This window comes from Dasypus novemcinctus, chromosome 6, assembly GCF_030445035.2.
Source record: "Dasypus novemcinctus isolate mDasNov1 chromosome 6, mDasNov1.1.hap2, whole genome shotgun sequence".
Classification (NCBI taxonomy): domain Eukaryota; kingdom Metazoa; phylum Chordata; class Mammalia; order Cingulata; family Dasypodidae; genus Dasypus; species Dasypus novemcinctus.
The window spans coordinates 14870293-14887879 of record NC_080678.1 but is presented as its reverse complement, the minus strand read 5'-3'; the positions used below and the strand labels follow the sequence as shown (position 1 = coordinate 14887879).

Sequence of the window (17587 nt, the reverse complement as noted above, 5' to 3'; positions counted from 1 at the left end):
AAAAAAAAGTTTCAGGTTTGTTTCTTTCCTTCTTTAGTCCACCTTATGAACAAATTTGATGGCTTAATCACTGCTAGACTGTCTAATCACATTTTTTTTTCTCTATTTATTCCTTTTAATCACAAAGTTTTAATCCAATCACAACAAGAAGCAGCTATTCCTTTTTTTGAATTAGACACATATGAAAAAGTAAAATATACTTTATTTTGTCTATATCAAACACAACGCCAAGAACAGTATAATAAACTAACTCATGGGTGCCCACTGCTGACTTATCACATCCACATATTTTGAGATACATTTTCAAAGGAAGCAATACAATACCTGATTGTTAATTTATGAGTAAATAATATGCCTTAAGGCCCTATTGAAACATCACATGACTTAAGGATACAGAGACCAGGTAATTCTGTCAAATATCTAGTTGGAACCCACTACATCACCAGGTCAACCACACCTGAATTTTCACTAAGAAAAAATGCGTAATTGGTAGTGTGAGCACCCAAAGAGCTAAAGTGTACTAACCTAGGGGAGGCCCTCAGGTACTAGCACTTCCTCCCACAGTGATGGTGGAGGGCAGGGAGGAGGTGGGAGGAGCCAACCAAGACCCTGACAGGCAGGTCAGCCCAGCCCTTCTCCTGGGGCTTATTGTCAGAGGTGTCCCTGTCCTGAGTGACACACTCACAGGCCAAGCACTCTCAGCAGCCGTGCCCACCAGGGAGTTGGCTGTGCTTCCCCCAGCACCCACACCAGCACGTCAGTGGGTGCCTCTTCCTGACCAGGTGGGAACGGGAGCCGTGTGCCAGGCTACAGGCCAGCGTCTTCCCAGACCTGGACACTCAAGTGCTGATGTTACTCCTGGGATAAATCCTTGCCTCCAGAGGGCAGAGGCTGGACACGACACTGCAGATTTATCTGTGACCTCCAGGCTGTGCCTGTTTTCAAACATTTGCCCCTCTGACACTGGATTTTGTTGTGTCCTAATTACTAAGGGAGCCTCTTTGTCTCTGCCGACAGGTGATGGATTATCTGTAGTCCTAGACCTACCAGAGCCTGAGTCCCAGCCATCCACACCTGCACCCTCCACAGGTAAGTCTTTGGTAATTAGGGGAGCAATAAGATTTCTTCAAATACCAAATATGAGAAGCAGAGATCAGAGGCTTTCGTAGCTGAAACTTCATTTGGTGCCCACAGGAAACCTAAAAGGAAAGTGTTTCCCCTCTTCTCCCTTCACACGCAGGCACACATTTGTTTTATAAAATGAGACATGGTAAAGGTTCTTTCTTTTCTAGTACCACCTAGAAAATGGTGACGCTAAGATGAGAGCACACGTAAGTCTGACCCCAACCCCATGTGACTCCTCCTAGCTGGCTCCCTTACAGGTGGGCAGATGTCACCATCAAAGCTGCCTTACGAAATTGGGAGAACATTCTGGTAAGCCTAATTATATTACAGTTGAAAAATACCAAAATCATAACCAGGAATGGTGGAGTCAGCTGGGAGGTTTTGGCCTCCTTCACAGTTTTCAATGTAAAATCCCTAATAGCAAAAATTCTCTATTTATATTTTTCACAACAGTTAGGCAAAACCTGTCCTTTCCATTGCTGAAGGCACTTTATCAGCTACGATCCCAGATCATACTTTCCTCTTTCTTCACCTGGATGAAGCTGCCTGAATGTCTGCTCTACAAAGAGAAAAAACTCGTCCGTATTGGCTACATTAAGGCTGATTCCACTGTACTTACTTAATCTTCCTAGCCAGGCCTATTTGTGTGTGCATGTGTGTATACAAGTGCCTGCTTTAAAATAAATACTACTGTGGCCATTTCTCTACACTGGCCTTTATCCACTCTACTACCTACTAAAGAGCAATACATGTCAGTCTGATGTCACCTCATCTCTTTCCATCCCTGGTTTGAGTTACCTGTTGACTCTGTGGGCCCCTAAGCACTGAGCCTTCAGGGTCCTTTTTACTATGAAAAATATTAAAACATATTTTATGTCTTCATTGATGTAAAATGAGTGTAATCCAGGTTGGATGGCTTTTTCTTTTCTACTGAGTATAAGAGAAATTAAAGCATTTTCTGGGCCCCTACAAGTCACTTGGTGCCACGATCCATGACTGCTGAGCCTGATGGCTCTGTTGGTCCAACTCATTTGTGTTGTTCCAAATACAAACACCACATCTCAGTCTGCTCTTTTGCACTGCCTCATAGACCAGTCCTACCCTATTATCAGCAGTGATGCCCAGCAGTCACCCTGCTTTTTAGAACAGTACAGTTTTCCTGAAGCATCTCTTCTGACTGCTATTTAGCCCCCTACACCTTTGGGAAGGATGAATTCTATGTTACTAGATTCCTGCATGTGCATACAAGAATAATTCTAAATCAACTTAGGTGAAATTGTTATTTTCCTGGCCTTAAGAGGGAGGCTTCTTTTTAAAAAGAGCCCCAGGTTTTCATGTGATGCTACTCTAATGTAAAATGGCTGTTTCCTTCCTCTTTTTTCCCTGTCTTCCCTCCTTCACACTTACTTCCCTGCTTCCTTCATTCCTTGTTTCTATCCTCTGTCTCTTTCTCCTTCCTTCCAGTCATCAAAATGTTACACACAAAGACTTTAAAAATTAGGTCATGCACAAAGGCTTACATTGTAAAACCGCCTTTTGTGTCCCAAGCTGTACTCACTGCTTTGTTCTAGATCTACAGGAGGTTGAATTGCTCCTTCTCAGAGCCACCTCCAGGTTTTTGTGTGTTCTCCTAAATGAATTTTAATGATCAAATATCAGTTTCTCAGCACTCTGTACTCTTGGGCATGTAACTCAACTGCTTCTTGGTTTAAATTCCTCGCCAAGAGTGTGGGGATAATAATAATAATAATAATATTTTGCAGTTATGTATATGTATGCTATTATTGATATGTATACTCTAGTAGATCTATGCTACTATATACAGTGTATTATCTCAGGCTTTGGGAATATTAAATGAGTTAAAATACTCAGCCAAGAGAAAGTACTCTATACATGCCAGCTTTATAATGATCATGTTGATCATCCTTATAATCAAATCTTTTTCTTGGCTCTACAAAGAAAATGCCAGACTTGAAGACCAGTTAGTAGTTTTCTATCTTTCACTTCTGCTTGTGACTTACACTTGTTGATGGCATGCAGGGTACCTTCCAAACAGGAGCATCCCATGGAATAAAGCCAAAAGTCTGGCACTTTCATGGCCTAGTCTCAGAATTCTTTGGGGTCACTTGGGCCATAGTCCATAGCATGAGATAATCACATGGACCTTCCTGTGTTTAAAAAGAGGAGACAGGGCATCCACCTTCTGACATAGTTCCAGCAGATTTTAGAGGAGCTTCTGAATTTTGTGTCGATTTTATAGATATCTTTAGAACATACGATCTGCCCAATTCCCTTTTTGCTCAGTACCTCACACCCATAATCTTAGTGTTCTGTTCTTCCAAACATTCATCACAGGAGGATTCTCTGGGGTGTTTGCTCACCTCTTGTCAGGATCCATCCCCACCTGCCTCCGCCATCAGGCTAGGATTAGTGCTCCACTAGCATCATTAAGACACCTCTGTCTACCCTCTAATGTCTTAAAAGAAAGGGATGAAGTTTTCCATCTGCTCTTGTTTCCCCTCCCATTCTCTTTGTGTTCTGGATTAAAGCATCTCAAATATTTTAATTTCATTTTTGCGAGGAGAGGACATATGTGCATGTAACCAACTTGCATTTCAGTTGAAGTCCTAACCATCTTTCTCTTCTGGGAACTTGCCCTCCCCTTCTGTCTGCCTACCCCCGTGGCTAGCCTTAAGACTTCTTTTGAATCCAGCCCTTAGTGAGCTCATGTCCCCAAGATGGGGAAGTCTTTGTTACCTCCATGACACTAGTTGGGTCCCTATGAAGGCTCTCCTTGTGGTTTCCTCTCACGGCGTAAACATGTACAATGTTCCCATCTTCTCACTGATGATGGTCTCCTGAGGCCTCGACTCTGCCTTAGAGAGCCTTGCACAGCAGAAGCATGGAGTGAATACTCCTGGGTTAAAGGATCCTGTGCTGGCAGCAAAGAACAGAAAGGCCACCAGTGGCAGAAAGGGCACTTCGCAAGCCACACCCAGATGACTTCAAGGTCTCAGAGGTTCACAGGAACCTCTGGTCAGCAGTCCACTGGAGCATGGCTGAGGGAAAACAGTCCTGACCACGTGACCTGCAGGCAAAAGACATCTTCAGGCATAAAGGATCATGGAAGGGTGAGGACCCAGAACCTCCAGGAGCAGGGGCAGCCCCTAGCTATGGACTTCCAACCTGTTGCTCCAGCCCCTCCAGGGAGTGGGAAAGCCAGCCCTGGGGATCCAAGCGACACAGTATTTTCTTATCTGCCCATATTAGGGGAAATGTCCTATTTCTGTTGTGAGCTTAGAGTAGACACGTGTCTGCTCTAACCATAATCTCTTCATTGGTCTCAGTCTTTCATCCTCCAGGCTACAGCAACTCTCTGCTCTGCTTCTAACTTCCCTAAGACAGAGACACAGGGGCAACCAAAGATTGTGAGGAAGAGACATGAATTCAAGGGAAAATCAGTGACCTAGTCCATTGCCTTAGAAGCCACTTTTTAAAAGCAATCCAGAGCACCTGGGTTCAGGTGGCTACCTGAGGCTGATGAAGTCAGCTTGGCTTCTCTGGGTGTCCTCATCTGCAAACTAGAGACAATAATAGAAGCAATCTAAGAGAGGTGTTTTGAGGATCAAATGAGATCCAGCTTGCAAAGAACTTACAATGGCTCCTGGGAGTAGTCATCTCTCACAAAATGTTAGTACTGGCTCCTCCAAGCCTAGAACATATATTCCACATCACAGTCCAAATTGCATGTTTATGACTGATCTGGAGAAAGGTGGACAGGATTCAGAAATGAATATTTATTGCATCAAAAAAATTCTATTAAAAATTCTCAATCCATTTTTTTCCTGTTTGCCAACTTGTTGCTAGAAGATACCAATACCAACTATTTCATGAACTCCAACTAATTCACAAGACTTAGTGGATGCTGGCTGCACGATGACAAGGCTTTCACTTCTATTGGATGTCATTGCCTTCGTGTCTTTTCAGAAGACTTAAACTCACATTCTGAGTCGTTGAGTATTGTATTGGAAATATTAGACCATAACATGTTGATTTCTTTTGACCATTAGGCCCCTCTCCAACCTCAAAGCCTGGTACTCCCACACCATCATACACACTGTCAGGTGGGTGCAATCTTTGCTAGCATCATTTGCTTTGTACTGTTTATTGCCTAGAAACACTCATTCTAATCCAAGGGAGCAGAGCCTGTGTTACACCAGTTAAGTGTCACCATCCTTAGTTGCAATTGGCATCCTCATCAGGCGGGTTCATCCCGTGATGTGTAAATGGTTGTCCTGGATTTGTGCAGCTCATTGGCCCTACATAGCAGAGTCACTACAGGGACAGAAGAGTTCACAGCCATTCCCCATCATGAGCGCACAGAGGGGATCGCCATTTCTCATTCCATCCCTTAGACTTAAACAACTCTTTTAGTCAGAAAAGGAAGAATGCTTAGCTGTGTCTGTTGAGAGTTGTCTCTCTTATTCAGCCTGATTATATCTGACTGCTCAGTGACTTCACTTTCAGAAAAAGAGTTTGTTACATTTTAGAAATGTTAATATAGTATTTCTTACCCCACTGAAAATAAAGTTAGGGTTTTGTTCCTTTTCTTCTTCAGCATACTTTATGAACATATTGATGGCTTAATCACTGCTGCACTGTCGAATCAAAATTTTTTCTCTATTTATTCCTTTTAATCACAAAGTTTTAAGCCAATCACAATAAGAAACAGCTATTCAATTTTTTGAATCAAACACATATAAAAAAGTAATATATATTTTATTTTGTCTATATCAAACACAATGTCAAGAAGAGTATAATGAACTCATGGGTACCCACTGCTGACTTATCACATCCACATATTTTGAGATACATTTTCAAAGGAAGCAATGCAATACCTGATTGTTAATTTATGAGTTAGTAATATGCCTTCATGCCCTATTGAAACATCACATGACTTAAGGATACAGAGAGCCCAGGTAATTCTGTCAAATATAGTTGGAAACCAAAAGCTCTACCTTCAAAGTCACCACCACATTACCAGAGTCAACCACACCTGAATTTTTACACAGAAAAATGCATAATTGGTAGCATGAGCACCCAAAGAGCTAAAGTGTACTAACCTAGGGGAGGCCCTCAGGTACTAGCACTTCCTCCCACAGTGATGGTGGAGGGCAGGGAGGAGGTGGGAGGAGCCGACCAGGACCCTGACAGGCAGGTCAGCCCAGCCCTTCTTGGGCTTATTATCAGAGGTGTCCCTGTCCTGAGTGTGGGGAGCAGTACCCAGCAGGTACACACTCACAGGCCAAGCTCTGTCAGCAGCGGTGCCCACCACAGAGTTGGCTGAGCTTCCCCTGCACCCACAGCAGCAGGTTGGTTGGTGCCTCTTCCTGGGGGAATGGGGACCAGGAGCCGAGTGCCAGGCACCAGGCGGGCGTCCTCCCATAGCTGAAGGCACATACGTGCTGACCTTATCCCAGGGATAAATTCTTGCCTCCAAAGGGCAGAGTAGGAATTGACAGCCCAGGATGTGACTGTTTTCAAACGTTTGCCCCTCTGACACTGGGTAGAGGGGTGTCCTAATTACTAGGAAATCCTGTTTGTCTCTGCCAGCAGGTGATGGATTATCAGCAGCCACAGTCCCAACAGAGCCTGAATCCCAGCCATCCACTCCAGCACCCTCCCCAGGTAAGTCCTTGGGAAATAGGGAAGGACTAACATTTACTGAAGAACCAAATATAATATGCAGCGATCAAATGCTTTTAATAACTGACACTTCATTTAGTGCCCACAACAAGCCTTTAGGGCAAGTGTTTCCTGTCCTATCCACTCACATATACACACATTTGTTTTATAAATCGAGACTTGTTAAAGATTCTTTTCCCTGTAGCACCAACTAGAAAATGGTGAAGCAAAGACTGGAGCACACAGAGGTCTGACACAAACCCCTTGTGCCCCTTCTTAGCCGGCTGCCTTATGGGTGGGCAGATAGCACCATTGAACCTACTGGGGCAACATTCTGGTAAGCCTAATTATTAAGTTCCAAGAACACTGAAATCATAACCAGGAATGGCGGAGCCACCTGTGGGTTGTCGCCCCCTTCGCAGTTTTCTATATAAAATTCCTAATAGCAAAACTTCTCCATTTATATTTTTCATGATAATTAGGCAAAACCTGTCCTTTCCATTGCCTAAAACATAGGATCAGCTGCCATCCCATTTCATACTCTTTCCCTTCATCACCCTGGTGAACCCGAGTGAATGTCTGATCCACCAGCAGAAAAAAACTCATATGTATTGGCTGCATTAAGGCTGGTTCCACTGTAGTAACTTAATTACCTAGCCAGGCGTATTTCTGCGTGTGTGTGTGTATACACACGTGCATAGTTTCCAAATGAATACTGTTGTGGAAGTTTCCTTCCCTGGCAACATAGTCACTCTGCTACCTCTTAAAGAATGCTACGCAACAGTCAGATGTCACCTCATCTGCTTCCATCCTTGGCTTCAGCCACTTGTTGACTTCCACGGGCCCCTAAGCACTTATGCCTTCAGGGTTATTTTATACTACAACAAATATTAAACATTTTATTTTTTTATTATGTTGATGTAAAGAAGAATATAATCCAGATTGGATTGCTGTTCCTCTTCTTCTGATTGTAAGGAAATTAAAGCATTTTGTGGACCCTTAAAAGCCACCTGGTCCCCGGCACTGTGACTGCTGAGGCAGATGGCTGTGTCGGTCCTGCTCATCTGTGTTGTTCCAAATACAAACACCCCAACTCAATCTGTCCCTTTGCACTGCCTTCACTAGACCAGTCCTACCTGATCATCAGCAGTAATAACCAGCAATCCCCCCATTTTAGAGGCAACACAGTTTTCATGAAGCATCTCTTCAGGCTGGTATTTAGTCCCATACACATTTGGGAAGGATCAATGCTAAGTTACTAGATTCCTACATGTACTACTAAGAATAATTCAAAAATAAATTTAGGTGAAATTTTTTACCTTTCTGACATTAAAATGGAGGTTCATTTAAGAAAGTAGACCCAGGTTCTCATCTGATGCTACTCTGGTGTAAAAAGACTCTTACCTTCCTCTTTTTATCCTATTGTCACTCCTTCCCACTTTCTTCCCTGCACTCTTACGTCCTTTTTATCCTATGTTTCTTTCTCTTTCCTTCATTTCCTCAGCTGTTACACACAAAGTCTTTAAAAATTATGTCGTGCACAAAAGCTTGTATTGTAACACAGCATTTTTTCTCAAGCATTAGCCAATGTGTCCATTCCAGACCTTCAGAAGGTTGAACTGCTCCGTCTCAGAGCCACCTCCAGGTTTTTGTGGTTTCTACTAAATGATTCTTAATGTTCAAATATCAATTTCCCAGAGTTCTTTTTTCTCGAGCATGTTACTCAACTGCCTTGTGCCTTAATTTTCTCATCTATAATATGGGGATAGTAATAGTAACAATAACGGGTTGTAAGTATATATATGTATGCTATTATTTATATATGCTCTCATAGATATATGCTATTATATGCAGTTGACTCATAGGGCTTTTGTGAAGTTTGAGTTAAAATATGTTTATTACTTAGTCCTTGGCACATAGTAAGTACTATACAAAAGCTGGCTTAATAATCATCATCATCATGATCATCTTCATAATCAAATATTGTTTTGGGCTCCAAAAGAAAAAGCCTCACTTGAAGACCAGTTAGGAGTTCTCTAACTTTGATGTGTGCGTGTGTGACTTGAACTTCTTACTGGCATGGAGGGTGGCTTCTGGGCATGATCTTCCCAGGAAACAAATCAGAAGGGACTGGCACTATCCTGGCGAGGCTCAGCAGTCTTTAGTGTCCCTCAGGCCATGCTCCATTTCTGGAGACAGTCAGAGGTCTTCATGTGTTCAGAGAGAGGGGATAGGGCGTCCACCTTCTGACACGGGGCCGGCAAGGTTATAGAAGAGTTGGTGGATTTGGTGTCAATTTTGCAGGTATCTTTAGAAAATATGATATGCCCTGATCACCTTCTTTTCTCAGCACCTCACTCATGATGACCACCAAACATGATGCTCCAGAAGATTCTCTGGGGTGGTGCTCACCTGTTGTCAGGATCCATCCCCAGCTGCCCCTGCCATCAGACTAGGATTAGTGCTCTGCTTTCATCATTACCTTACCTCTGTCTGCTGTCTCACTTCTTAAAAGAATGTGCTGAAGTTCCCCGTCTGCTCTTGTTTCCCCTCCTTTCTCTTTCTAATTGTGGATTAACACATCTCAATTACTTGAAGGATATTCTGGGAAGGAAAGGAAATACATGCCCGTAACCAACTCGCATTTCAGTTGAAATCCTAACCATTTTCCTCTTCTGTGAACTTGCCCTCCCCTTCCCTCTGCCTACCCTCAAGGACAGCCTTACAAAACTTCTTTTCAATCCAGCCCTTAGTGAGCCCGTGTCCCCAAAAGGGCAAGTCTCCGTTACCTCCGGGACACTAGTTGGATCCCTATGAAGGCTCTCCTCGTGGTTTCCTCTGACGGCGTAAGCGTGTATCATGTTCCCATCTTCTCACTGATGATGGTCCCCTGAGGCCTCCACTCTGCCTTAGAGAGCCTGGCACACAAGACACATTGAGTGAATACTCCTGGGTTAAAGGATCCTGTGCTGGCAGCAAAGAACAGAAAGGCCACCAATGGCAGAAAGGGCACTTTGCAAGCCTCCTCCACACCCAGATGATTTCAGGGTCTCAGGGTATCCGAGGAGGCTCTCGTCAGCACTCCACTGGGGCACGACTGAGAATGTGACAGTCATGTCCACAAGGTCCTCGCACCAAGTGCCTCTGCTGGCATGCAGGGACATGGAAGGGTGAGGACACAGGGCCTCCAGGAGCCAAGGCAGCCCCTTGCTAAGAACATCCCACCTTCTATTCCAGCACTTCTATCGAGGGGAGTGCTAGCCCCGGAATTCCAAGAGACACAGGTCTTTCTATCTTACCCACCAAGGGGAAATATCCTTTTTCTAACAGGAGGTTAGAGTATGCACTTGTCTCCTCCAACCCTAGTCTCTCATTAGTCTCAGTCTTTTTTCCTCCAGGCTACAGCAGCTTTCTATTTTGCTTCTCACTTCTCTAAGACAAAGGCACAGAGGCAACTGGAGATCGTGAGGAATGAGGCATGACTTCAAGGGGAAAAGAGTGACCAAGTTTATTACCTTAGAAGGCACTTTTAAAAAGCAAGCCAGACTACCTGGCCTCAAGCCTCAGATGGCTACCTGAGCTTGAGGAAGTGAGCTTGGCCTCTCTGGGTCTCCTCATCTGCAAACTAGAACAATAATAAAAGCACTCTCAGAGAGCGGTTGTGAGGATCAAATGAGATCCAGCTTGCAAAGGACTTAGAATGGCTCCTGGGAGTAGTCATCTCTCACAAAATGGTAGGACAGGTTCCGCCAGGGTTAAAACAACTATTCCATATCACAGTCATAATGGCATGTTAATGACCCATCTGGAGACAGATGGAGAGGATTCAGAAATGAATATTTATTGCAGCAAATGGATTATTTTAAATATTCTCAACCCTCTTTTTTTTTTTTGTCCAAACGTTGTTGCTAGAAGATACCAATAGCAAATAATTCATGAGCTCCAACTAATTCAGGACACTTTGTAGGTATCGTCTGCACTAGGGTGAAGCTGTCACTTCTGCTGGATATCATTGCCTTTGTGTCATTTCAGAAACTTTAAACTCACATTCTGAGTGACTGAGTATTACATATGAAATATTAGAGCATAACAGGCTGATTTCTTTTGACCATTAGGCCCTTCTCCAACCTCAGAACTTGGAACAACCACGCCATCATACATACTGTCAGGTGAGCAAATCTATGTCTGGTTCATTTGCTCTATAGTTGTTCTTGTCTAGAAAATCCCCTTCCAAACCAAGTAGCAGAGCCTCTGTGTTGCGCAAGTTAGGGGCAGCATTCTCAGCTGTAACTAGCATCTTCATCAGGCTGGAGCACCCTGTGAGATGTGCATGCTTACCCCGGAATTTGTGCAGCTCATTGGCCCTGCACAGCAGAGTCGCTCCAGAGACAAAGGAGTTCACAGCCATTCCCCATCATGAGCACACAGAGGGGCCTGGAACAGAAGGGATCCCCATTTCTCATTCCATCCCCTGGACTTCAACAGTTCTTTAACTCAGAAAAGGAGGAATGCTTACCCATGTCTGTTAAGAGTTGGCTCCCTTCTTCACCCGGATTGGATCTGATTGCCCAGTGGCTTCACTTTCAGAAAAGTATTTGTTACATTTTAGACATGTTAATATAGTATTTTGTAGCCAACTGAAAAAAAAGTTAGGGGTATGTTTGCACTTTATGAACAAGTCTGATGGCTTAATCACTGCTGGACTGTCTAATCACAATTTGATTCTCTATTTATTCCTTTTAATCACAAAGTTTTCAACCGATCACAATAAGTAGTAGATATGCAATTTTTTTAATTAGGCACATATAAAAAGGTAAAATATACTTTATTTTGTCTATATCGAACACAATGTCAAGAACAGTGTAATGAAGTAACTCATGGGTACCCAAGCTGACTTACCAAATCCACAATTTTCAGAGCATGCAATACAATACCTGATTGTTAGTTTATGAGTTAATAATATGCCTTAATGCCTTATGGAAACATCATATGATTTAATGATACAGAGACTCCAGGTAGTTCTGTCAAATATCTAGTTGGAAACCAAAAGTTCTACCTTCATAGTGACCAACACATCACCAGGGTCAAAGACACCTGAATTTTTACAAAGAAAAAATGCATAATTGGTAATGTGAGCACCCACAGAGCTAAAGTGTACTAACCTAGGGGGGACCCTCAGGGACTAGCACTTCCTCCCACAGTGATGGTGGAGGGCAGGGAGGAGGTGGGAGGAGCCGACAAAAACGCTGACAGTCAGGTCAGGGCCCAGCCCTTCTCCTTGAGCTTATTGTCAGAGGTGTCCCTAACCTGAGGGACACACTCACAGGTCGAGCACTGTCAGCAGCTTTGCCCACACCCACACCAGCACGTCAGTGGATGCCTCTTCCTGGCAAAGTGGGAAGTGGGAGCCATATGCCAGGCTATAGGCCGGAGTCTTCCCAGACCTGGACACTCACTAAGTGCTGATGTTACTCCTGGGATAAATCCTTGCCTCCAGAGGGCAGAGGCAGGACTTGACACTGCAGATTTATCTGTGACCTCAAGGCTGTGATTGTTTTCAAAGGTTTGCCCCTCTGATACTAGATTTTGTGGTGTCCTAATTACTAAGGGAGCCTGTTTTCTGTGCCAACAGGTGATGGATTATTTGTAGCCCTAGACCTACCAGAGCCTGAGTCCCAGCCATCCACACCTGCACCCTCCACAGGTAAGTCTTTGGTAATTAGGGAAGGAATAACATTTCTTCAAATACCAAATATGGGAAACAGAGATCAGAGGCTTTCAGTAACTGAAACTTTTATTTGGTGCCCTCAGGAAGCCTCTAAGAAAAGTGTTTCCCCTCTTCTCCCTAACACATATGCACACATTTGTTTCATAAATGAGCCAGGGGAAAGGTTCTTTCTTTTCTATCACCACCTATAAAAAGTTGGTGCAAATATTAGAGCACACATAGGTCTGACCCCAAATCCAAGTGGTTCTTGCTAACTTGCTCCCTTACGGGGGGGGGGGGGGGGGGGGGGGAGGCAGAGAGCCCCATCAAAGCTACCTTGTTAAATTGGGAGAACATTCTAGTAAGTCTAATTATATTAAGGTTGAAAAATACCAAAATCATAACCAGGAATGGTGGAGTCCGCTGGGGGATTGTGGCCTCCTTCACAGTTTTCAATGTAAAATTCCTAATAGCAAAACTTCTGTAATTGTATTTTTCACAAGAATTAGGCATGACCTGTCCTTTCCATTCCCTAAGGCAGTGTATCAGCTGCAATCCCAGATCACACTTTCCTTCTTCACCTGGGTGAACCGACTGAATGTCTGCTCTACCAAGGGAAAAAACCATCCATATTGGCTACATTAAGGCTGATTCCACTGTAGTTACTTAATTTTCCTAGCCAGGCCTATTTGTATGTGCATGTGTGTACAAAAGTGCCTGCTTTTAAAATAAATACTACTGTGGCCATTCTCTACACTGGCCTTTAGCCACTTTGCTGCTTCCTAAAGAAAACTACATATCAGTCTGGTGTCACCTCATGTCTCTCCATCCTTGGTTAGAGCCACTTGTTGACTCTGTGGGCCCGGAAGAACTTGAGCCTTCAGGGGACCTTTCTACTATGAAAAATATTAAAATATATTTTATGGCTGCAATGATGTAAAGATTAGTGTCATCCAGGTTGCGTGGCTGTTTCTTTTCTTCCGAGTGTAAGGGAAATTAAAGCATTTTCTGGGCCCCTGTAAGTCACCTGCTGCCACACTCTGTGACTGCTGAGCCTGATGGCTGTGTCGGTCCTGCTCATCTGTGTTGTTCCAAATATAAACACCCCAATTCAATCAGCTCCTCTGCACCCACAAATAGGCCACTCCTACCCTGTCATCAGCAGAGATGCCCAGCAGTCACCCCGTTTTTTAGAACAATGCAGTTTTAATGAAGCATCTCTTCAGACTGGTATTTAGTCCCATACAGTTGGGAAGGATGAATTCTCTGTTACTAGATTCCTACATGGGCAAATAAGAATAATTCTAAATAAATTTAGGTGAAATTTTTGTCTTCCTGACATTAAAAGGGAGGCTTCTTTGTAAAAATAGCCCCGGGTTTTCATGTGATGCTCCTCTAGTGTCAAAACGCTCTTTCCATCCTCTTGTTTTCCTATCTTCCGTCGTTCCCACTTACTTCACTACTTCCTTCCATCCTTGTTTCTATCCTCTGTCTCTTTTTCCTTCCTTCCATTCATCAAAATATTACACACAAAGATTTTAAAAATTATGTCGTGCACAAAGGCTTACATTGTAACAGAGCATTTTGTGTCCCAAGCTGTACTCACTGCATCGTTCTAGATCTATGCAAGGTTGACCTGCTCCTTCTCAGAGCCACCTCCAGGCTTTTGTGTTTTCTCCTAAATGAATTTTAATGATCAAATATCAGTTTCTCAACAATCTGTACTCTTGGGCATGTTACTCCACTGCTTTGGTGCTTAAATGCCTCACCCATCATATGGGGATAATAATACTAATAATACTGTTAGCAGTTGTGTATATGCATGCTATTATTCATATCTATGCTCTATTAGATATATGCTACTATATACAGTATATAATCTCAGGCTTTGTGAATATTAATTTAAATATGTCTATTTTTAGTCCTTGGCCCAAAGAAAGTACTACATAAATGCCAGCTTTATACTCATCATTCTTATCCTCTTCATAATCTAATATATTTTTGGCTCCAGAAAGAAAAGGTCTGGCTTGAAAACCAGTTAGTGGTTCTCTATCTTAGACTTCTGCTTGTGACTTGGACTTGTTAATGACACGGAGGATACCTTCCAAACAGGAGCGTCCCATGGAACAAAGCCGAAAGTCTGGCATGGTCTTCGCCTAGGCTCAGAAGGCTTTTGGTTGAGATTCTAGATGAGCTTCTGGATTTTGTGTCGATTTTGTAGATATTTTTAGTAAATACAATCTGCCGTATTCCATTTTTGCTTAGTACCTCACACCCATAATCTTCATGTCCTGTTCCTCCAAACATTCAGCTCAGGAAGATTCTCTGGGGTCATTGCTCATCTCTTCTCAGGGTCCATCTCCACCTGCCTCTGCCATCAGGTTAGGATTAGTGCTCCACTAGCGTCATTACCTTACCTCTTTCTGCCCTCACACTTCTTAAAAGAATGTGATGATGTTCTCCATCTGCTCTTCTTTACTCTCCATTCTCTTTGTTCTTGTGGATTAACACATTTCAATTCCTTTAAGGTCATTTTGGGAAGGAGAGCACATAATGTTTGTAACCAACTCGCATGTCAGTTGACGTCTTAACCGTTTTCCTCTTCTGTGAAGTTGACCTCCCCTTCCCTCTGCCTACCCTCGTGAACAGCCTTACATACCTTCTTTCAAATCCAGGCTTTGTGAGTTCATCTCCCCAAGCAGGAAAGTCTCCATTACCTCCGGGACACTAGTTGCGTCCTATGAAGGCACTCTACGTGGTTTCCTCTGACTGCATTAGGCGCTGTACATGTTCCCCTCCTATCACTGTTAATGGTCCCCTGAGGCCTCAACTCTGCCTTACAGAGCCTTGACCACCAGAAGCATGGAGTGACTACTCCTGGGTTAAAGGATCCTGTGCTGGCAGCAAAGAACAGAAAGGCCACCAGTGGCAGAAAGGGAACTTCGCAAGCCTCCTCCACACCCAGATGACTTCTGGGTCTAAGAGTTCCACAGGAACCTCTAGTCAGCAGTCCACTGGGGCATGGCTGAGGGAACACAGTCCTGTCCACATGGCCTGCAGGCAAAGGTCATGTTCAGGCATATAGGGTCATATAAGTGTAAGGAAAAAGGACCTCCAGGAGCCATGGCAGCCCCGAGCTAGGGGCTTCCAGCCTGCTGCTCCAGCACCTCCAGAGAGTGGGAATGCCGGCACTGGGAATCCAAGCGCCACAGTATTTTTCTATCTGCCCAACTTAGAGGAAATGTCCTATTTCTAACATGAGGTTAAAGTAGGCACTTGTCTCCTCCAATCCTAATCTCTTCGTTTGTCTCAGTCTTTCGTCCTCCAGGCTACAGCAGCTCTCTGATCTGCTTCTAACTTCCCTAAGACAGAGGCACAGGGGCAAGCAAAGATTGTGAGAAGGAGGCATGAACTCAAGGGAAAATCAGTGACCTACTTCATAGCCTTAGAAGGCACTTTTTAAAAGCAATCCAGACTACCTGGATTCAGGTGGCTACCTGAGGCTGAAGAAGTCAACTTGGCTTCTCTGTGTCTCCTCATATGCAAACTAGAGACAATAGAAGCAATCTCAGAGAGGTGTTTTGAGGATCAAATGAGATCCAGCTTGCAAAGAACTTAGCATGGCTCCTGGGAGTAGCCCTGTCTCACAAAATGGTAGGACAGGCTCCTCCAGGGATCAAACAAGTATTTCACATCGCAGTCAAAAGTGCATGTTCATAGCTGATCTGGAGACAGATGGAAAGGTTTCAGAAATGAATCTTTACTGCATGGAAAGGATTGCATTAAAAATTATCAATCCAAATTAATTTTTTCCAAACATTGTTGCCAGTAGATACCAATACCAAATAATTCTTGAGCTCCACCTACTTCACAAGACTTAGTAGGTGTCGTCTGCACTAGGGCGAGGCTGTCTCTTCTTCTGTATGTCATGATCTTCGTGTCTTTTCAGAAAATTTTAACTCACATTCGCAGTCACTGCGTATTATATTTGAAATACTAGACAATTAACAAGTTGATTTCTTTTGACCCTTAGGCCCCTCTCCATCCTCAGAGCCTGGATCACCTAAGCCATCATACACACTCTCAGGTGAGCAAATCTATGCTGTGTATATTTGCTCTGTAGATTTTCTTGCCTGGAAAATCCCCTTCCAAGCCAAGTAGCAGAGCCTCTGTGTTGCACAAGTTAGGGGCACCATCCTCAGTTGCTACTGGCGTCTTCATCAGCCTGGGAGCATCCAGTGGTGTTTGAATGGTTACCCCAGGATTTGTGCAGCTCATTGGCCCTGCACAGCAGAGTCACTCCAGGACAGAAGAGTTAGCAGCCATTCCCCCTCATGAGCGCACAGAGGGGCCTGGAGCAGAGGAGATCCCCATTTCTCATTCCATCCCCTAGACTTAAATAATTCTTTAAGACAGAAAAGGAGGAATGCTTAGCCCTGTCATTGAGAGTTGTCTCCCTCTTCACATGGATTGCATGTGACTGCACAGCAGCTTCATCTTCAGAAAAACATTTTGTTACATTTTAGACATGTTAATATAGTATTATTTAGCCAACTGAAAAAAAACTCAGTTAAGGGATTGTTTCTTTTCAGCTTCAGTGCCCTTTATGAACAAATTGGATAGTTTAAATACTGCTGGAATCTAACCACAATTTTTTTCTCTATTTATTCTTTTTAATCACAAAGTTTTAAACTGATCACAATAAGAAGTAGCTATTCAATTGTTTTGAATTAGACACATATAAAAGAGTGCAATACACTTTATTTTGTCTATATCAAACACAATGTCAAGAACAGTATAATGAACCCATGGGTACCCACTGCTGACTTATCAAATCCAAATATTTTGAGATCCATTTTAAAAGGAAAAAATACAGTACCTGGTTGTTAATTTATGAGTTAATAATATGCCTTAATGTCCCTTTGAAACATCACTAGACTGAAGGGTACATAGAGTCCAGATTATTCTATCAAATATCTAGTTGGAAACCAAAAGTTCTACCTTCAAACTGACTGCCACATCACCAGGGTCAAAGAGACCTGAATTTTTACTGAGAGATAATGCATAATT

General features: G+C 43.3%; 1 protein-coding gene across 1 annotated transcript in view; it reads left to right on the top strand.

The window, feature by feature from the left end:
• The window catches only part of LOC101423583 (scavenger receptor cysteine-rich domain-containing protein DMBT1-like), a 225240-nt gene that overhangs the window by 25908 nt on the left and 181745 nt on the right, over positions 1 to 17587 (top strand). Inside the window, exons 11-15 of the mRNA XM_058298189.2 lie at positions 1018 to 1089; positions 5196 to 5249; positions 6742 to 6813; positions 10926 to 10979; positions 12443 to 12514. The gene's annotated coding sequence lies outside the window, so the exon portion shown is untranslated. The remainder of the gene's footprint in view (positions 1 to 1017; positions 1090 to 5195; positions 5250 to 6741; positions 6814 to 10925; positions 10980 to 12442; positions 12515 to 17587) is intronic.